Genomic DNA, 22,925 nt, shown 5'->3' with positions numbered 1-22,925 from the left:
ATAAAATATAATTATAGAAAAAAAAAAGAATTGTTCCAAAAAAAAAATTACAAGAGGGCTCTGGTAGCCTAGTTGATAGAAGCTGAGCTGCTAACATGGGTTATTTCCTCTTATATGACTCACAGACTCAGAAACTCAACAGAAGGTCAGTGATGAGTCAGTTTTGACTCAACAGCAATGAGTTCAGTTTAAATAAGAAACCATGAGAGAAATTAGAAAATAGTTTGAATTGAAAGATAATATAAGAATTAGTAGGGTGCAACTAAACAGTGTTTAGAGGAAATTTTATAATTTCAAATTATTACCAAGAATTGGTTGACACTGAAAAATTTCAGGAATTACCATATGAACAAGAACTAATGGTAACAAAAGAAGAAGTTCAGGGTCTGTTGAAAACACTGAAAAAAATAAGGCCCTTACAATAAATGGGATATCCACTAATATATTTCAGCTAACACATTTAATCCTGGATGTGCTCACCAGTCTTATGCCCAAAAATTTGGAAGACAGCTTTCTAGTCAACTGACTAGAAGAGATCAGTGTTTGTTCTCATTTTCAAGAAAAGTGATCAAACAGAATGTGGAAATTATTAAGCACCATAATTAATATCACATGCAAGCAAAATATTGATGAAGATAATTCTAAGATGGCTGGAATAGTAGATTGAGAGAGAGCTGCCAGAAGTTGAAGTTGGTTTTAGAGGAGGCCATGGCACCAGGGATGTCTTTGTTGATATCAGATGAATCCTGGCTGAAAGAAGAGAATATCACAAGAATGCATATTTGTGTTTTATTGATTATGCAAAGGCATTTGACTGTGTGGCTAATAAACTACGGCTAACATTGAGAAGAATAGGAACTCTAGAACACTTATATGCGCCTGTATAAAATCTACACCTAAACCAAGAAGTGGTTGCTTGAATGGAACAAGGGAACACTGTGTGTTGTAAAATCAGGAAGGGTATGTATCAGGATTTTATTCTTTCTCCATACATATTCAATCTGTATGCTGATCAAATACTTCATACAGACAGGGTCTATAAAGAAGAATGTGGCCTCGGGATCAGAGAAAGACTTATTAACATCCTGTGTCATGCACATGGCACAATCTTGTTTGCTGAAAGTAAAGAGGATATGAAATATTTACTGCAGAAGATTAAGGACGTTGGTATGGATTACATCTCAACATCAAGAAAACAGAGGTCCTTACCGATGGACCAACAGACAACAGTATGATAGATAGAGAAGAATTGAAATAATCAATTATTTCATCTTACTTGGATGCACAATCAACATCCTTGGTACTAGTAGTCAGGAGATCAGGAGATGTATTGCTATGGAGATGTATGCAAGTGTGTTGTCAAGTACCTGTCCAAGATACTAAGAGCAATGATGTCAGTTTGAAGTCTAAGGCCATGGTCAATCACTTGCTATGCATTTGAGAGCTGAACAATGAATAATGATGACAGAAGAACTGATGTCTTTGAGTCGCGGTATTAGAGAAGAGTGCTGAATAACACATGGACTGTCAAAAGAACAACGAGCAGTGGTTTCAAGTGTATTCAGATGGTGAGATTGGCAAAAGAAAAGAGAAGATTTAGGTCTGTTGTTCATAGGACACTATGAGTCATACTCTACTCAATGGCATCTAAGAACAACTATATATTATACATTTGAGGCTTCATACTGTTAAACACAAAAGTTGCAAGCAGACAGCATGACTGGAACATGAAATGTGAGAAGTATGAATGTAGGAAAATTGGACATTGTCAAGGAAGAAATGGAACATAAATATTGTCATACTAGGCATTTGTAAAATGACATGGATTGGCATGAGAAATTTTGAATCAGACAATCATATCATCTACTATGCTGGAAATGAAAAGGCGATGGGGAAACAGGGTCGAATTCATAGTTAAAAAGATCACTTCTAGATCCATCATGAAATAGAAAGTTGTGATAGGGTACTTACAAGGAAGACCTGCTAATACTATTCTCATTCAAATATATGCATCAAAGGCCAGAGCCAAAGGGGAAGAAATAGATTTTTACCAACTTTTGCAATAGGAAATTGGTTAACATTCAATAAACTGAACATTAATAATAGTGAGTGACTGTAATACAAAGGTTGTGAACAAGGAAGAAGGATCAGTAATCGGAAAACATGGACTTGGTGACAGCAATGAGGCTGAAGACATAATAATATAATTTTGTATAATCAATGATTTATTAGTTTTATAAGAAACACAAATGACTACACATTGGACCTCACCTGATGGTCTACACAGGAATAAGATTGATTATATCTGTGGAAAGAATCACTGGAAAAGCTCAGTATCAGTTGTGAAGACCAGGCAAGTTGTGTAACAGACCATCAAACACTCATGTGCAAGTTCAAACTGAAGCTAAAGAAAATAAATCACTCAAGAACCAAAATTTGACCTTGAGTCTATCCCACCTGAATTTAAAAACCATCTTAAGAGTGAGTTTGAGTCCTTGAATACTAATGAATGAAGATCAGATGAGTCATGGGAGAATATCATCCATAAAGAATTCAAAAGGTCATCAAAAAGAAAAGACCGACATGGGTGTTTGAAGAGACACTGAATATTGCATAAGATATCTAGAGATCTAGATATATATATAACCCCAGCAGTCAGGAAATCAAAAGAAATTGCACTGGCGAAATCTGTTGCTGTAGAATGCTGAAGAACAATGATGTCAGTCTAGAAGACAAAGGTGTGCCTAATCCTGACCATCATCTTCTCAATTACTTGTTGTGCTTCAGAGAGCTGGACAACGACTAGTAATGACAGAAGAAGCATAGATGCCTTTGAGTTGTGGTGCTGGAGAAGAGTCTTGAACATACCATGGACTGCCAAGAAAACAAACAGGTCTGTCTTGGAGAGGGTGAAATCAAGTCTCCTTGGAGGCTAGGATTTTGAAGCTTTGCCTCACATACTTTGGGCACATGGCCATGAGAGATTGGTCCTTGGAGAAAGACATCATGTTCGGAAGGGTCAAGGGACAGTGCAAGAGAGGAAGAACCCGATCTGAGGTAATAGGGGTTGGTGTGTCAGAATTAGTGAGACTGGCTCAGGACAGGGAAGGGTTCAGAGCTGCTGTACATAGGGTCACTATACATCATCAATGACTCAATGGCCCATAACAACAACAGAATACTATATTGGATGTTTGTTTGGGGTTTATTTATTTATTTATTTAAGCCTCTTGTTTAGAGTCAACTAGACCTCAGGGAGGACCTTTGTATTTAAAGCTGATTGTTATTATGTTTTAGAGGAACATTCTTCTAAGTGGTACAGCACTCTTCTGTCAATAAGCTGTACTGAGGTAACCTGGGGTTGCTGGGATACTGAACCTTGTCCATTTGAGGTGTCAAATGCCATGGTGGACAGTGTTGGGTGGAGCTCCCAGTTTCAGACAGGTTTGGAAGCAGGAGTGGCATCCATTTTCTAAACTACATGCCTCTGGAAACTCTATGAACTTGTGTAAATGTGCGTAGCTATAAAAAGGTTCCAAGCATTTTTTTTCATAGGATTGCTATGAGTCATGCTCAACTCAATGGCAATCCACACACACACACACACACACTTTAAATGCCAAGAAAAAACTAGGTTAATTTCAGAACAAAGAAAGACAAAGTAGATTTCAGAACAAAGGACTTTTTAGAGAAAAATAAGGATGTTTCATAAAAATAAAGGGTTCAATTCACCAAGAAGATATACACTCTTAAATGTATATGCATTTAACAATAGAATATCAAAATTTGTGAGCCAAAAACTGAAAGGAGAATTAGACAGTTTATAATTATAGTTGGAGATTTCAGCATTCTTCCCTTGGTAATTGCCAGGACAAGCAATATATAGCAAACTAAACAGTATCCATCAACTTCACTTGAATGACATTTATTTAGAACACTTTACTTGGCAAGAGCAGCATTCTTTTTAAGTACACATGGAATATTCATCAAGGTATGCCATATCCTGGGCTATAAAGAAACCTTAATAAATTTTAAAAACTGTAAGGACTCCTGGATTCAATATGGATTGAAGCTCACCATCAAGAAAACAAAGATTCTTACCACTGGGCCAATTGGCAGCATCATGATAGATGGTGAAGAGATTGAGATTATTAACAGCTTTAGTGTACTTGGTTCTACAATCAACATTCTTGGTACCAGCAGCCAGGAAATCAAGAGATTAATTGCATTGGGAAAGTCAGCTGTCAGGGACCTCTCCAGAGTACTGAAGAGCAATGACATCTTTCTGAAGACTAAGGTGCGCCTGATTCAGGCCATAGTCTTTGCAATTGCTTGCTGTGTCAGAGAGCTAGATAATGACTAGGGATGATAAAAAGATAATTGATGCTTTTGAGCTGTAGTGCTGGAGAAGAGTGTTGAATGTACTGTGGACTGCCAGGAGAAGAAACAGGTTTGTCCTAGAGAGGGTGAAATCAGGCTGCTCCTTAGAGGCAAGGATTCTGAGGCTTTGTCTGACATACTTTAGGCATGTTGCAAGGAGAGACAAGTCCTTGGAGAGGGATATCATGCTTGGAAGAGTAGAGGGATAGAGAAAGAGAGGGAGATAATCAATGAGATGGGTTGATGCAGTGACTGAGGTAATTAGCGTAGGTGTGTTAGAGACAATGAGGTTGGTACAAGATAGAGGAGGTTTCAGAGCTCTTGCACATAGGTTTACTATGAGTCACAAGCAAGTCAATGGCACATAGCAACAAGAAACAAGCAAAGTCTACTTTCTGATCATAATGGAGTCAATCTAAAAATCAATAACTGAAAATTATCTGGAAAGTTGTTAATATATTTAATTGGTTTGTTGATTCTTACGTGTTGATATACTACTGTCTGTTCTTTTTCTCTGTATTTAACAACAAAGACAAACAATAAAAATTCCAAATAAGTGTGTGGAAGTCCAGAATGAAGGGGGCATAGTGGAGTGGACTTGGGAGGAGGGACTGCATAACAATGAAAGAGTTTTACTTTTCAAGAATAGTTAATTGAAGGGGGCGGGCAGGGAGAAAGGTGCAACAGTGAATGACTGGAAATCCTAAGTCTGTAAACTTTCAAGAAAATAAATTTTAAAAATTCCAAATAAATGTTGAAATTAGGCACAAAATTGAAACTTCTTGTTGTTGTTGTTATGTACCATTGAATCACTTGTGACTCATAATGGCCCTATGTACAAACAGCCCTGAACCGTGCTCTATCTTGAGCTGACCCACTGCTCTTGTCCTTCTCATCTGGGATCTTCCTCTCTTTCTCTGTCCCTCTACCTTCCTAAGCATGATGTCTCTCTCTAAGGACTTCTCCCTCCTTGCAACACGCCCAGTGTATGTCAGACGAAGCTTCAAAGCTTAGTGAGAATAAAAGTGAGGTCCCTTCATAAAACTAAGAATGGAGAAGAAAAGATAGGAAAGAATGGAAAACCCACACAATCTCCCAGAGGGAAAAATCCAAACAATGAAGACTAAAAAAAATTGTCAAAGGTAAGCAAAGTCTACAGCTTATATTGTGAAACATGTGGTTCTGTTTGCCCTGTAACAAACTTCAATTAAGTAGAAAATAATTACACATATTTTGAGGATATTGTTATCTTTCTAGAAGCCTCTATTTGCCACTCTTCTTTGTCTCACTTTTCTCTTGCCACCTCCTTTTCTCTATTTCAGAATCTCTGGCCAAGATTGGGCAAAAAGTTACTATGTTTCCAATTTAATGAGAACACTGAATTTCAAGCCCCTGATTAGCATCACCTATATGTTTGCTCACAATTCTTCCTAGTTCTCTCCCTCCCTCATAAAACATTTTGGCTGACCCCACCAAAGCATTGAAGCAACTGCTATTTCCAGAATCTGACTATGAGAAGTTGGATATGTGATCTGATAACTTAGCCTTAGTTCCCTTATTTGTAAAATAAAATTTCCTTCTTGGTGAGAATTGAAGGTACTTGGTCAATAGGAAAAGCACTGTGTGAATGACTTATTGCTGAAACCCCACTCTGTGGTCCTCATCTGTGGTGATAACCAGTGTTCTTCATTTCCCCTGCAAAAGGGTGACCCAAGTCAGTGACCAATTTCCATCATATTAAGAGAGACAGGGCAGAAGTGACCAACCGACTACCAAAATCCATGTTGTTGAGTTTTGTTGTTAGGTGTCATTAGGTCAAGTATGGCTCATAGTGACCCTATTAACCCTATCTCCTGTGCCATCCTCATCATCTCTAAGACACTACAGCCCATTGCTGAAGTCACCGTGCCAGTCCATCTCACTGAGGGTCTTCCTCTCCTTTGCTGATCTGCTCTCAAGGACTTTTAAAAAGTACTAGAGAGCAAGGATGTGAGTTTAGAGAATAAGATGAACGCAGCCCAAACCATGGTATTTTTTATTGCTGCATATGCTTATGAAACTTAAACAATAAGGAAGAGCAAAGAAGAATTGATGCTTTTGAATTGCAGTGTTATCAAAGAGTAGTTACTGACCCTCAAATGAACACTTTAAGAAAAATGCAGACAGAAATGCTCCAGAGAGGAAAAAAAGGAGAGACATGCTTTGGGAAGATTGTCAGGAGTCCAGTCCTAAAAAAAAAAAAAAAAAAAAAAAAAAGATATCATGCCTGGAAAAGTGGAAAGTCGGTGAAGAAAAGGAAGATCCTCTGAGACAGATTGGTGGGGAGACTTCAACGATGGGCGTAAAGCACAGCAAAGATTGTGAGAATGACCCAGGATCAAGCAAGTTTCTCTTCTGTTGTACATAGGGTAGCTATGAGTTCGAGCTGGCTTGCTGGCACGTAACAACATACTTAAAGTCAAACTGCTTCATCTTTCTTCCATAGTACAGCTAGTGGATTTAAACCACCTTCCAGTTGGCAGCCAATGCTCGGCCCACAGTGCCCCCAGGGACCCTGATGATCTTTTATTAGTGTGTGTGACAGTGGCCATGCCCTGACTATGGTAGGGTCACAAGCTGGAAGGGACCAGAATCTCTTAATCACAAAGGAGAAAAAGGACCAAATCACTAAAAACAGATTCAGGACCATCACATTCCTGGGTAATAGGCAATTTTCACATGCTGTTTGTGCAGTTTTACATTTAGGGGTCTTAGGTGATGAAAAAATTGACATAACTATAACCAGAAAGTTGTATCATGGTACTGAGTTCAATTCTTTGCTCTGCCAAGGCTTTGTGACCTTGGCCACAGTCTTAGACTATGAGCCTCATTTACCTCATCTGTAAGGCAGTAATGATAATAGTTCTTGCCTCATTGGGCTGCTGGGAAAATTAATTGATGTAATGCACAGAAAGTGCCAATAACTATAATTATACCATTGGTTATTATTATTAACAGCACAGAATTGTCAGAACTTTCTAGAAGTTCACTCTCTCATCCCAAGAATATGATACTCTTCTCTTCACCTTGTCATTCCATGCGCATCCATATATTCGAAGGACGCTTTTTGAAATTTTTACTTTAAAAAAAATAAAATGTCTCTTTATTGAATATGGTTAGTCAACTGACAAATCCCTGTACCTAATGCTACAGGCTCAGTTTGTAAAGAAAGAGACATATATGTGGGTTTAATGATTGGAATTAATTGTACCTACAAGTTCACATCATCTGTCTTCTCTCTGATCTGGCCAAGAGTCAAGCAGTCTTTGCCATTTAGCTGCAGCTCTGAATTCCACCAGAAGGAGACAGTGCTACACACACATCGAGGCTATTTTTTAAGCTGCTTGGCTCCTTTCTACTGTGACTAGTCTTCTGTCTCCCATTTTCATAATTTCTACCTAGATGGATGATGATGTTACCTCTGGAAAAGACTATTCTGAGGCCTTTATGCACAGTCACTGGCAAATTGCGTTTTGTCAGCCTCCAAGCACAAACAGAACCACATTCTGCATGCTGACACCAACGACCACAGGCAAAAGTGAGCAGTAAGAGGAAACTGTAGGGAAAATGGGTTCTAAAAGAGCCGCCTGCGAGGAAGAGGGATGACCTGGTGCGGGCTGGGAGAGGCGTATCCTCCCAATGTTAAGAATAGGAGCCCCCACTCTTCCACGTATCTGCTGGCACAGCCACCTCCTGTTCTAGTCTTCTTTTCCTGAGTCACTTCACACCCACTCAGTTTCTGCAACTGATTCCACCTCATGTTCTCCCACACCATTTCAAATTCTGGGGGGCAGTCATATACACACCAGCGATTTTCTGTGTGGGGTGGAGGAATAAGAAGGGAGGAGCCACACTTTTCAGAGTCTCCTACAGGAAGTTTTCTGACAACACGTGTGTACCTGGGATCTCCCTTCTGGATCTGAATCAAACGCTCGTGGCAATGACTGAGATTCAGGCAAGTGATTTCACTCCCATGACGGGAATCAGTAAGGTAGTTCACCAGGACGTGGGTGTGGCAATCTACTAAGGAACAAAGAGGAATGGACCAGAAAGGCGAATGACCAGCTGGAGTGATGATGTGACCAGTGACAGGTTATTGTTATTAGGTGTGTTGGAGTAATTTCACACTCCTAGCAGCTTTCTGTACAACAGAAGAAAACATTACCTGGTCCTGAGCCGACCTCACCATCATGGCTTTTCATACCCTTTGTCGCAGCAACGGTGCCAATCAACCATGTCGAGGGGCTGCTTCTTTTTCACTGACCTTTAACTTTATTAAGCATGTCATGACTGGGCCCTCTTAATCTGCGGTATGTGAGACCAAATCTTGTCCAGTTTTCAATTCTAAGGAGCATTTAGGCTGTACTTCCTCCAAGATAATTCTGGAAGTTCACCATATATTATTCATTCAATTCTCTTTGCCAGCACCATAATTCAAAGACATCACTTCTTCAGTTTTTACTCATTGGCCAGCTTTTCACATGCATATGAAGTAACTGAAAATACCATAGCTTGGGTGAGGGGCAGCTTAGTCCTCAAAATAATTGTTTTTTTTTTAACCCTTTAATGGCTCTGTTACTGTTATCATTTCCCACGGAGATATCTGAAGCTCGTACACTTCCGTCTGGTGATTCCACTGTTTTCTTAATTGAGAAAATGAAAGCTCTTTCACTGTGGTAGCTGAGTCGTTTCAGAATTATAGTCTTCCTCGGGAGATCTATGTGCTTCTTCCACAGTCTCCTTTATTCCACCCTTCTCAAAGCTCAGCCTGTCTCCGCCTCCACCTGAGTCCGGATCTCACTTTCCCTGCCTCCTCAGTTCTCTCTCCTTGCACAATCTGTTGCCTGCACCCCCTTCCCTTCGTCCTGTTACATGTCCTGAAAACTCCCTCTTTCTTTTTACTCTATCTAATAATCAGGCTTAGCAGTTCTCTCTGCTCCTGATCATCCTCCTCCTCTTCCCTGTCTCCATCTGATGGACTTTGTCACTCATTTCTAAAACTACCAAAATATCCTCTGAGTTGGCCTCCCTGTCTCCACAGGGATCCCACTCCAAACTGACAGCTAGAGAGATTCTCCTAGCATGCTAATTGGACACTGTCTTGCACTTATTAAAAACTTCCACTGCACAGCCCCCTCCCAACACTGGTGGGACAAAGAGCCAACCATCCCTCAGCTCATCACACAAGGCCCTTCCTCCCCTTTCACTCCAGGAGCAGCCTTTCCTCACTTGCTTCCTAAAATTAAATCTCATTCGTCCTATAAAACTCAGCTCTAGCATCACCTCTACTAGAATATTGTCTCTTCTGAGAACTTTGCTATAATATCAGTCCTTTACTGGACATCTTTCACACTCTGAAACCATGAAGTAGTCTTTAATTAGTCTATCTCTCCACCATTTATTCATTTACAGTTCTCTCTTCCTTTCCAAGTTTTGAGCTTCATGAGGACATAAAGAAATCTTTATCATAGCTCACCCAGTGCCTAGCACAAGACTTTGCTCAGTAACAGCGAGGCAGAATTGAATTAATCAGTCACCTTCCTTTTACTGATTCATCTGTATAACGTATGTTATTGATGAGTCTCCCTCCAATCCTGATGCCACATTCCTCTTCAGGAATCGATAGGATACCAATTGGCCTATTTCCATTAACAGATGCAGCCTTGGATGCACTCATTAGTCAGCCAGGAAGTTGGAGGACAGCTGTCTGGCCAACAGATTGGAAGCGGTCCATGTTTGTTCTCATTCTCAAGAAAGGTGATCCAACTGAATGTGGAAACTATTGAACAATAGCATTAATATCACTTGCAAACAAAATAGTGCTGAAGATAATTTAAAAAATGGCTAGAACAGTACATAGATGGGAAACTGATAGAAGTTCAAGCAGGATTAAGAAAAGGCTGTAACACCAGGAATTTCATTGCTGATGTCAGATGGATCCTGGCTGAAAGTAAATAAAACTAGAAGAATGTCTATTTGTACTTTATTGACTATGCAAAGGCATTTGACTGTGTGAATCATAACAAATATTGGCTGACATTAAGAAGAATGAGATTCACAGAGCACCTAATTGTACTCATGTAGAATCTATACCTGGACCAGGAGGCTCTTGTATGAACAGAGCAGGGGATAGCATGCTTTAAAATTAAGAAGGGAGTGTGTCAGGTTTGTATTATTTCTCCATACCTATTTAATCTGTATGTTCAAAAAATTATTCAAGAAGCTGGACTCAATGAAGAGGAGTGTGGCATCAGAATTGGTGGAACTACCCTATGTTTATAAATTATTATGTCAATATATATACACTATTATTATTAATAATACTAATAAATGTACCCTGGACTGCCAAGAAAACAAACAGATTTATCCTGGAGAGGGTTAAGCCAGGCTACTCCTTGGAGACAAGGATTCTAGGGCTTCGTCTGACATACTTTGGACATGTTGTAAAGAGAGACAGGTCCTTAGAGAGGGACATCACGCTTGGTAGGGTAGAGGGACAGTGCAGGAGGGGAAGACCCTCTATGAGGTGGATTGATTCAGTGACTGGAGTAGTTGAGATGGGTGTGTCAGAGTCCATGCGATTGGCACAGGGTAGAGCAGGGTTTAGGGCTGTTGTACATAGGGTCGCTGAGTCACAAATGACTCGACGGCACATAACTACAACAACAACAATGAAAATTTACAGAGACTTTGAATTTCCATTCATTCATTGTTACACTTTTCTCTCTGCTCACCCCTCCCCCCAGTTCACTCTTCTCTTTGAAAAGTAAAAGAAAAATTCTTTCATTGTTATATAATCCCTCCCCCCAAGTCCACTCCACTGTGTAGCCTTTATTCTGGACTCCTGTCATGACAATAACACCTAATTGTATATCCCTTTTAAACAGTTCTCTCCCTCATCAGTTTCAATGCAGTATACATAATTTATCCCATTTTTCTCAGTCTCCCCCCCCCAAGCCCGATGTTTTGTATAAATATTTCATGAGTTCTTGTTATCCACCTATCCCCTGTGTGTGATACTGTCCTAATTATAGTTCTTTCTGTTTGTGGATGGTTAATAGTTTATAATCCACCTTTCTGAAGTCTCATGACCTCTTATAAAATACTACCATTCCTATAACTTTAATTCTCATTTCTATATAATGATTCCAATTACTACTTCCAACCCTAACTTTTCCGTAAACCTCAAGCACACATTTCTAACCACCTGCTGTTTTTCCTTAGTTGCCTCATCAATGCCTTCGACTTACTTCAAATCTAATTCTTCCCTTACAATTTCTTTCTCCAAGTGTAACCCTCTTCCTGATTGTTCTAATTCTGACCAAGGTATTAACATTTTTTCTTTCAGTTTCCCTAGGCCAAAATTCTAGCTTTATCCTTCATTACGCCTTCTCTCTTGCATGCCATACCCTACACCTTCCTCTTCCAACACATCCTCACCGCCCCCAACGTGTAGTTGCCAAGTCTCTTTTGCTTTGTCTCCAAAATGCCTTCCCTTCTGTTTTGAATTCTTCTCATTACTGTGAGGTTCTGATTCAGGGCTTTATTCTTGTTGTCTATTCTAGATTATACCTGTGGTCTTGCTTTTTCTTGCTTAGTAATCAGCAGTATTCTCTAAGGTAATTCTGAACCTGTCAGGCTCTGTTCTTAACCTTTAAATGGTGGCCTCACTCTTTCTAAAAGACACTTAACTTCCTTACATGCTACTTGGCTCCTAGAAGCCAAGCAATAATCTGCTTCTTCTGTACCTTCTTTTATGTATTTTCTGCTCCAGGAGTTGCTTTATCGAAGTGGTTATCTTTTCCTTTTTCTGTGTTTTATACCCAGACCTCTGACACCTCAACACCTCTCTCATTCTCAATCGCTATTGAAATTCTACCCAACTTCAAGAACTGTTTTAATAGTTGTTTCCTTTCCCAGTGACAGGAGAGCTTGGACTATGTAGCAGTCTAGTTAGTGAACACAGAGCTGGTTCTACTCTCATAATCCAGGTCTTGGAGTGGCATGATGCCAATCCAAGATAATCACTGTCAATGTCTACTGCACTTCCAGTTGCCTTCTCATTTGGGGTGAAGCTTGAAAGGCCTTGTGCCTACTGGCCCTCAGCTGCCGTGAGAATGACAGATTGAGTTCTGAAAGATCTCCAAGACAGGGAGAAGGGGGTGGGGAAGATGAAAATTAACTAATAGATAATCAACACTAAGATGAGTGAAGGAAAAGACAATGTTGGCTGAATGCATGATCAGACTGTTGTTGCTGTTGTTATTGTTAAGCGCCCTCAGGTGGGAACCAATGCACAACTATCCCTGTAAGCAAGTCTTCAGAGACTATAAACTGCACAGGAAGAGATGGCTCGTTTCTCTCCTGTGGAGCAGTTGATGGATTCATACCACGTGCCTTTGAGTTGGCAGCATAACTTCTTAACACTAGATCACAGAGTTCTCTTGCGATTATGATTACTTTACAGAATAAAATGTGCATGAAACATTGATTTTTTTTAAAATAATGTATTTGTAAATTTTCACACAAATCACAGTAAAATAAAAATGTTTTTTAAAATCTGCAAAGATAAAAAAACTAGGTACATTTGCACAGTGGAATACTATGCAACATTAAAAAACAATGAAGACTTCATGAAACACCACACAACATGGGTGAGTCTAGAGGTATTTATGCTGGGTGAAATAAGTTACAAAAGTAAAAATACTATATAAGCTATGAATGTAAAAAGCCAGATAAATGTTTATATAACAAAGAGAGTCAATGTAGCTTGTGGATGGGAAGAAGAAAGAAGTAGAAAACATGATAGAAAGGAACACTTGTTAGGTTGGGATGGATAGGGGAAGAACAATGTGGAGTGAATGAACATTCAGACATGAGTCTACTGTAATCAAAGTTATGGGGGGAAAATCTGCATGAATTCTTGATTGTCAAAACCCAAAATGCTTTGTAAAGTTTTATATTAAAAAAGAGTTCTGCAAAACAACTATGAGATATCATCTCACCCCAGTCAGAATAGCAAAATTTAACAGAGCAGCAAGCAACAAATGCTGGCAAGGTTGTGGAGAAACTGGAACCCTTATTCACTGTTGGTGGGAGTGTAAAAGGTGCAGCCACTATGGAAGGCTGTATGGCCAGCAATCCCACTACTAGGAATTTACCCTAAAGAAACCAAAACTACCACCCAAGCAGATATATGCACACCCACGTGTATTGTGGCTCTGTTAACAATACCAAAGAGTTGGAAACAACCTAAGTGCCCATCAACAAACGAATGGATAGAGAAGTTGTGGTATATTCACACAATGGAATGTTGTGCTGCATTGAAAAACAAGTAACTCATGCAATATTATTCAAAATGGGTGACCCTGGAGGACACCATGCTGAGTGAAATATCTTAGTCACAAAAGAACAGGTGTTGCATGGTGCCACTATTGTAGAATGGGACTGACATCGGGGTTGGGGGAGACTGAGAAAAATTGGATAAATTATGTATACTGCATTCAAACAGAAGAGGGAGAGAACCGTTTGAAAGCAATATATGATTGGGTATTATGGTTATGACAAGAGTACAGAATGAAGGTTGCACAGTGGAGTGTACTCTGGGGGGGGTGGGGGAGATTGTATACCAATGAAATAATTTTTCTTTTACTTTTCCAAAAGAACAGCGAACTGGGGGGAGGGGTGGTCAGGGAGAAAAATGCAACAATGAATGTATGGAAATCCAACATCTCTGTAAACATTCATTAAAATTAATTTTTAAAAAAATTTTAAAAATGGAATACTTAAAAAAATGTTTTCCATGGGCAGAATTTATACAGCACATCACTCTTGCTACCATGAGAAATTTTAATTGCTACAATTATAAAAAATTCAATTTATTAGTGGATTATATGTGATTTAGACTCAATTCATGGAAAATGTTCTGGAAGAATAACTTAACCTTCAGTTGTGTTGCCTTGATGAATAAAAGACTCAATAATGCAAAAAAAAAGTTCTGAAGAAGATGAAGTTAAACTAAATATACAACAAAATAAAACAAATGAGCAACATAACTTCACAGTGACACACATCCTGCACCGGAGTTCAAAGTGTGACTTTAGCTCTATGGAATGAGCCAACGTATTGTGAAGACAGCTTAGTTTTCAGTAGTTTAAGTGAAACTTCAAGCTCAATATGAACCACCAGAGACAGAAGAGCAAATGTCATCAGAAAGTTGGTGAATAAAATGTGATGTGTGGAGCAAGAAGAAGGACAGTCTGCTTCTTGCCCATTGGCTCTGGGCAGGCACACATTAGGAACTGAAGTCTGATTCTGGCAAATCTTTTATAGGCACGGACAAACTGGATTAAGCCCTACGAGGCACTTTGTCCATGGTTCAGGGTGGCAAATAGTCCTGACACCAGAGCTTTTGAGGCACAGTTAGAACATTTGACTGGAAAGGAGAATATTTGGCACAAGCATGAAAACTGTTCTTTGAAGGGAGTGGATTTCTACTGTCCTAAGAAAGACAAAAATAGGAAATCAGGGATTAAAGGTATAGGAGGACACTTTGATTTAAGAATGGGAAACACATTTTTACTACTAAAATAGACTCCAAATAGGTTTATTATATCTTCATGACAGAATTCCTGGAGAATTCTACTTTTACTCCCATCTCCTTTGTTTTCTACTATGAATTGTTGTGACTTTTGATAACAGAAGTAAATATTTTGGATTGATGTGAGCTTTAGTTATTTTTTTAATGCCCAGCATCCACTGTGTTGGCCCTCTCCTTTTCTTTTGGGAACTAACCCCTCTTCCATTCTTAGTAATGTGAGTGATTAGTTCAGGGATCAAACTTAACTCAAGCTCGATTTATAAAATGCTCTCTTCTACCTGGGTCAAGAGTTGGAAGGAGCTTTGAAATGCTGGCAGCCATTTTCACAAGGGGGAAAAATCTGCCTGAGAATAAAACCAAGACAGTGGGAAGCAAAACTGAGAGAATTTTCGTGATCATTTGCTATCACCTCTATTATATCATGGCCTCTTCTCAAGGCAATGGGAAGATGGTGACTTTTAAATTTTCACCCTGTGGTGTTGTTGGGATGAAAAAGAAGGAGAGAATGAAAAAACAGGGAAGGGAAGGGAAGGAAGGCAATGAAGCTACTTTTTGTAATATTTTTTGTAGTATTATATAACATTCCTTTTTTAGATGGAGTTTTTAAGTTTACAGAAAATTACAGAACATTCTTACATTCTACTGCATATTCTACACAATCTCTCCTATTATTAGTATCTTGAATTCATGTCTTCATTTGTTAAAACTGATAATCCACTATTGATCATTACTGGCCTATTGTTTCCAATAGGGTTTACTACGTATTGTTACAGTTCCGTAGGTTTTTACAATTGCCTAATGCCATGTGTACACACTCAGTATCATGTCCAATTATTTTTCACTGATCTTTTTTATAACATTTTGAGCACTTAATTGCGACATCCCAGTTCATAAGTCAAATTCTTGATAAATTATCTGTCACTGTTGGGTTTACCACTTTTTTTTAATAGCCTTTAAATCAAATTATACTAGTTTATTTACAAAATTTACTGAATTACTTACTCTTTAACGTTTTTGCCTCTGAACATATGGTGAAGGGTCAGCTATAAGACGTTTCCCATACAAAGGTACATAAAAACAACAATCAGAGGTTATTTAGAGGTTAATTTTAGAAATAACACTCATGGGTAGAAGTAATCTTTAGCAAATATAGATTGATTTGAAGTTCTTTTTGGAACATCAATGCACATCAAAGTAATAGTTGTAAAAATCAAAACAATATACTACATTAAAGGCAAATACAGTGCAATAGTCCTCGTTAAAGTGTTAAAAAGGAAAGATGTCACTGATAATTAAGGTATGCCTAATCTAACCCTTGGTATTACCGATTTCCTCATCTGTGTGAAAACTGGGCAATGAAGGAGGAAGACCAAAGAAAGAATTGATGCATTCAAATGGTGGAGTTGGTGAAGAAAATAGAATATATTGTGGACTGCCAAAAGAACAAATAAATCTGTCCTAGAGAAAGAGTAGCCAGAATGCTCCTTAGTAATGAAGATGGCTATTGTTGTTGTTGTTACGTGCCAATGGAGTATTACTCACAGTGACCCAATGAACAGCAGACCTGAACCCTGCCTATCCTGTGTGTTCTCATCATCTCTGACACACTTGAGCTTATTGCAGCAGTCACTGTGTCAATCCATTTCGTTGAGGATCTTTCTCTCCTTCGCCAAACATCCATCTTTCCAGACATGATGTTCCTTTTCAAGAATTAACCTCGTCGGCAACATATTCAAAATATGAAAAAAAGAAGCTTCTTTATATTTGCCTTCAAGAACCACTCTGGATGGACTCTCTCCAAAACATCTGTTTGTTCTTTTGGCAGTCTACAGGATATTCAGTTCTCTTCTCCAGAACCAGCCTTATTTATTGTCTGGCCTCTGATATGTAGCAGGTGGTTGAGAAGACCATGGCCTGAATCAGGCACACCTTAGTTTTCAAGCTGACATCATTGTTTTTAAGTATTTCAGAAAGGTCCTTAATAGCAGGCTTGCCCAATGCAATACAACTCCTGATTTCCCTGCTGATACCAAGGGATTTGGATTGTTGATCCAAACAAGATGAAATCATTGAAAGGTTCAATACTTTCTCATTCTATCACGATTACTTGTTGAGCCTGTGATGAGGACCTCTGTTTTCTTGATATTGCGATATAATCCATGTTGAATGCTGTAATTCTTGATCTTCTCCAGCAAATGTTTCATGTCCTCCTCACTTTCAGCAAACAAGATTGTGTCATTTGGATCACGCAGGTTGTTGATGCATTTCCCACTGATTCTGATGTTATATTCATCTTCATAGAGTCTGAATCCATGAATTATTTCCTCAGTATACAGACTAAATAATTATGGAAAAAGGTGTGTGTATAGATTGTCATGTTTATTATTTGTTCTTATTTGTACATCTCTTGTCTGTCAGTCTGCTGTGCTAGTGTAGCTTGTGGAATGCTGTGATGCTGGAAGCTGTGCTAACACAGCTGTGCCAACACAGTGTTTCAAGTACCAGAAGTATCATTCATGGTAGATAGATAGCAGTGAAGCTCCTAGATTAACACAACCTAGGAAAAAGGATTGGTCATTCACTTCTGAAACAATAGGCCTTAAAAAATCCTATGAACAACAGCAAACTTGGGTAGTTCTAATATTGGAAGTAGAGCCCCAAAGAAAAGTCACTAAAAATGAGAAGAAATGGCTGAAAACAACCACTGATAATTGGAATTTGGAATATACTAACTGCAAATGTAGAAAGACTAGAAGTTGTAAAAACTGAATGGAACACATAAAGATTTATATCGGTGAACAGAGGTGGACTGGCATAGGACACTTTAAATCAGTCAACCATATGTTCTACTATGCTGGGAATGAAAAACTGAAGAAGAATGGTATTGTATTTATCATTAAAAAGATAATTTCAAGAACTGCCCTAAAGTACAATGTTGTGAGGAATAGGGTACTATCCGTAAGCATACAAGGGAGACCTGGTAATATGATTATTATTAAAACTAAAGCCAAAGAGAAGGAGATTGAGGATGGTCATTAGGAGGGATTAATTGCTGGCACAAAGTACATCATAGACATTGTCAGATGGGTATCGGTTGAAGCAACCTTGCTCAGTTCCATAATCAACACTATTAGCACCAACAGCCAGGAAATCAAAAGATGAATTGCATTAGGAAAATCTGTTGTCAGGGAACTCTTTAGAGTCCTAAAGAGCAATGATGTCAGTGTAGAGACTAAGGTTTGCTTGATCCAGGCCATGATCTTTGCAATTGCTTACTACGCATCAGAGAGATAGACAATTACTAAGGATGACAGAAGAACAATTGATGCCTTTGAGATATAGTGCTTGAGAAGAGTATTAAACATACCATGGATTACCAAGAGAACAACCTCCTGGAGAGGGTGAAACCAAGATGCTCATTTGAGTAAGGATATTGAAGCTGCATCTCATACTTTGAACGTGTTTCCAGGAGAAACATGATGTCTTGGAGAAGAACATCATGCTCCTAAGGGGGGAGGGACAATGCAGGAGAAAAAGACTTGGATGAGATGGACTGACAGAGTGACTGGGGCAATGGGGGGAGGTGTGTTGGAAACAGTGAGAATTGCTCACTGTAGGGCAGGGTTCAGAGCTATTGTGCATAGAATCACCACAAGTTGCAGATAACTCAACCACATGTAATAACAATTGCTGGAAACCAATTGTACTCTGCTAAAGTAGGTCAGTGAGAAAGAGACACTCTATGAGATGGTTTGACAGTGGCTGAGACAAGGGACTCACACAAAGCAATAATTGTGAAGATGGTGGGACTAAGCGACATTTCACTGTGTTACATAAGGTCACTATGAGTCAGAGCACCTGACAACAGCTTGCATTGATAGTTTCATTCTAAATGCTAATGCCATCCTCTATTGACTGAGTCTTCCTGCTTATTTCTGTATTTTCTGGTAATTTTGCAAGTTTCCTTAATAAATCTTCTTTTTCAGAAAGAAGTGTTTAGATGTGCAGATACTTGAATCATAATGGTGAATCAGGGGATAATTGCAGAGGATCCTTCTATAAGTATTTAGACAAGTGACACTATTTTCTTCCTTCTCTAGGAAAAACTAGATAATGAGATAATCCTCCTCAACAAGTTACAGAAGAAATTATTCTAAGATAAGGTTATCTGTTTTCCTTATCAGAGGATTGATTAAATGAAACAAAACCAAACCCATGATGCCTTCTACCTTCCATAGTCTGGCAAACATTTCTGTCTAGAAATTTCCCAAGCATTTCAAATGGTGCTGAGTATAATTGCAGTGGGTCAAACTGACCGAGATTTCCCTAAAAGGGACCTCTTCAAAGTAGCATGTTTAAAATAGCAGTTATTTCAGATAGAAGAGATTTCTAAGGAGAAGTGTATTGTTAGCTCATGCATGTGCATTCTCATTTAAGTGCTGATTGAAAGCCTACTAGTTCCAGCAGAGTATTAAATTTTGAGGGGAAGATATCCAAAAGTAGAACACTATTCTGGTTGTCTGTTGTTGTTGTCACTCATAGCGACCCTATGAACAAAAAATCCTGTTCTATAACTATCGCTGTTTTACTGAGTTCAGTTTCCAGAGGCATGTTGTTTAGGAATTAGATGCCGCTCCTGCTTCCAAACCTCCTTTTGTTTGTTTGTTTGTTTGTTTGTTTTGGGGTTTTTAAATTATTATTAATTTTTTAAATAATTTTAATGAACATTTACAGAGAATTTGGATTTCCATGCATTCATTGCTGCACTTCTCTCCCTGCCCAGCCCTCTCGCCCCGCCCCCCAGTTCGCTCCTCTCTTTCAAAAGTAAAAGAAAGACTCTCCCCCTGGTACACAATCCCCCCGCACCCCTCGCACCATCCAAGTACATTACACTATTCAACCTTAATTGTGGACTCTTTGTGAAAATCATAATACCCTATTATACATCGCTTTTAAGTTATTCAGTCCCTCATCTGTTTCAGTGCAGTATACACAATTTATCCAGTTTTTCTCAGTCTTACCCCCACCCTGATATCAGTCCCATTTTACAGCAGTGGCACCATGCAATATTTGTCCTTTTGTGACTGAGATATTTCACTCAGCATAATGTCCTCCAGGCTCACCCATTTTCAATAATATTGAATGAGTTCCTTGTTTTTCAATGCAGCATAGTATTCCATTGTGTGAATATACCACAGCTTCTCTATCCATTCGTTTGTTGATGGGAAATTATTATTAATTTTAATGAAAATTTACAGAGAATTTGAATTTCCATTCATTCGTTGTTGCACTTTTCTCTCTGCTCACCCCTCCCCCCCAGTTCGCTCTTCTCTTTGAAAAATAAAAGAAAAATTCTTTCATTGTTATACAATTCCTCCCCCCAAGTTGATCTGGGAGCTCCGCCAAATACTAGGAGTTTATAATCTAACTACAGAGACAGGACACATATACAAATGTAACATTCCTTTCAGCTTGTTGATTGTTGTTAGGTATTGTTGTCAAGTTGATCCAACTAATACGTATATGATGCCCAACGGATGTAAATCTTGCCTGATCTTGTACCATCCTCACAATTTCCAGGATGTGCAAGTCAATGGTTAAAGTCACTGTGTCAGTCCATCTCATTGTAAGTCTTTCTCTCATTCTCTGACTTCCAAACTTTTCGAGCATGATTTCTTTTTCCAGGGCACTATCCTCCTGACAATATGCCCAAGTTAAGTTAGACAAAGTCTCATTATCCTTGCCTCTATCCTGGTCACACTTCTTCCAACATACATTTGTTTGTTCTTTGGGCAGTTTATTATATATTTATTACTATTCACCAACAACCAATTTAAAGGTGTCAATTCATTGTCCAACTTTCACATGTATATAAAGCAATTGAAAATACCATGACTTAGATAAAGTCCACCTTGGTCTTTAAACCAATATCCTTATTATTTAGCAATTTAAAAAGGTCCTTGACAGCATATTTTCCCAACACAATAATTTTCCCCCTTACTGTTTCCATGACTAATGATTGAGGTTCCAAGTAAAATGAAATTGTTGACAACTTTAACCTTTTCTCCATCTATCATTATGTTGCCTATTGGTCAAGTTGTGAACATTTTTGTTTTATTGATGTTGAGGTATAATCTATACTGTAATCTTTGATATTTAGTAAGTGATTCAAGTCTTGTTTATTTTCTGCAAGCAAGATTGTGTCTTCGCTATCTTCCAGGTTGTTGATGAGTCTCTAATTCTGAGATCACATTCTTCTTCCTAGAGTCCAGCTTCTTGACTTATTTTCTCAACATACAAATTGAATGGAAATGCTAATGGGTGCAACCCTAATCATGCTTTCCTGAATTTGAAGCATTTGAACAGTTTTCTGTCTCCTTTTTTTATTTAACAACTATTTCTTGGTTGGTGTACAGATTCTACGTGAGTACAATTAAGTATACTGGAATTCCCTCTCTTCTCTTGTTATCACCAATTTACTGTGACCCACATAGTCAAATGTCTTACATAATCAATAAAGCACAAGAAAGCATCTTTTTAGTATTCTCAGTTTTCATCTGACATCAGTTTTCATCTGATATCCCTCTTTTAAATCTGCTTCTGAATTCAATTTGAATTCTCGAAGTTTCCTGATAATGTACTGTTCCACTCACTTTTTAAGTAATCTTTTTCAAGATATTATTTGCATATTATACTCATATTGCTCAATAATTTCCACATTCTATTGGGTCACCTTTTTTTTAAATGACAACAAATATCAATCTCTTCATATCAGTTGACTAGATATTCTCTTACAAATTTCTTGGCATAGAAGAGTGAGCACATCCCAGGCTGCATCTATTTGCTGAAACACTTCAACTGACAGTCATTAAATTCCCACAGAAAAAAATATATATATATCTTCATCTTTATCTACCTTTATCTTTATCTTTATATATATTTATGTTTATGTTTATATATTTTCTAATGCCTTCAGTGCACCTTGCACATCTTCCTTTAGGACCATTGGTTCTTGGGTATATGCTATCTGCTGAAAAGGTTCAATGTTGGTCAGTTCTAGGTACAGTGATTCTGTGATCTCTTCTATCATTTTATTTTGATGCTTTTTGCATCAATCAGTACTTTGCCATAGAATCCTTTAGTACTGCAACTTGACACTTAGCGTTCTCCTAAATTTAGTTCTTTCTGTTTGAGAAATCCTGGATATGTTCTTCTCTTTTGTATTCCTATCTCTAATCTTTGCATTTTTTCATTATAGTACTTTCATTTGTATTCTTGAGATGCCCTTAAAAATCTTCTGTTGAACTCTCTTTTCAACTGAGGCACATGAAATCAGGGTTTCTCAGTCTTGGTCACATCACTGTAGAAGGTTTAAAAATCATATTTATCCTTTAGTCTCATAATACAATTGAATGAAAAATATTTAGTTGTAGAGCCCAGACATTAATATTTTTACCCGCTGCACCTCTTCATTTAATTCTAAAAATGCAATTAGATTTGAGAACCTTTGACTAAGTCTGTTCCTGTGACTAGTTGTTGTCTAATCAGTTACGATCTGTGGTAAATATATTATGGAGTGAATGGAATTTTCCCAAATTATGTACTAACTTGAATAGGCTTTGATTCCAGTATGTGTGGTTATCTTCCATTTTTTAAAAGTTTTATGTAATTCTCTTTAAATTTGTAATAAGTATTATAAAGTCTAATCTTTGTAGGTCAACGACAGGATTAGAAGGAGTTATATCTTTGGTAGTAGTAGTAGTAGTAGTAGTAGTAGTAGTAGTAGTAGAAGTAGTAGTAGACTAGTTTAGTTCCCAAATTATGTACTAACTTGAATAGGCTTTGATTCCAGTATGTGTGGTTATCTTCCATTTTTTAAAAGTTTTATGTAATTCTCTTTAAATTT

Source organism: Elephantulus edwardii, unplaced genomic scaffold, assembly GCF_000299155.1.
Source record: "Elephantulus edwardii isolate Elephantulus edwardi_28Jun2011 unplaced genomic scaffold, EleEdw1.0 scaffold00082, whole genome shotgun sequence".
Classification (NCBI taxonomy): domain Eukaryota; kingdom Metazoa; phylum Chordata; class Mammalia; order Macroscelidea; family Macroscelididae; genus Elephantulus; species Elephantulus edwardii.
This window is presented reverse-complemented; position numbering follows the sequence as displayed.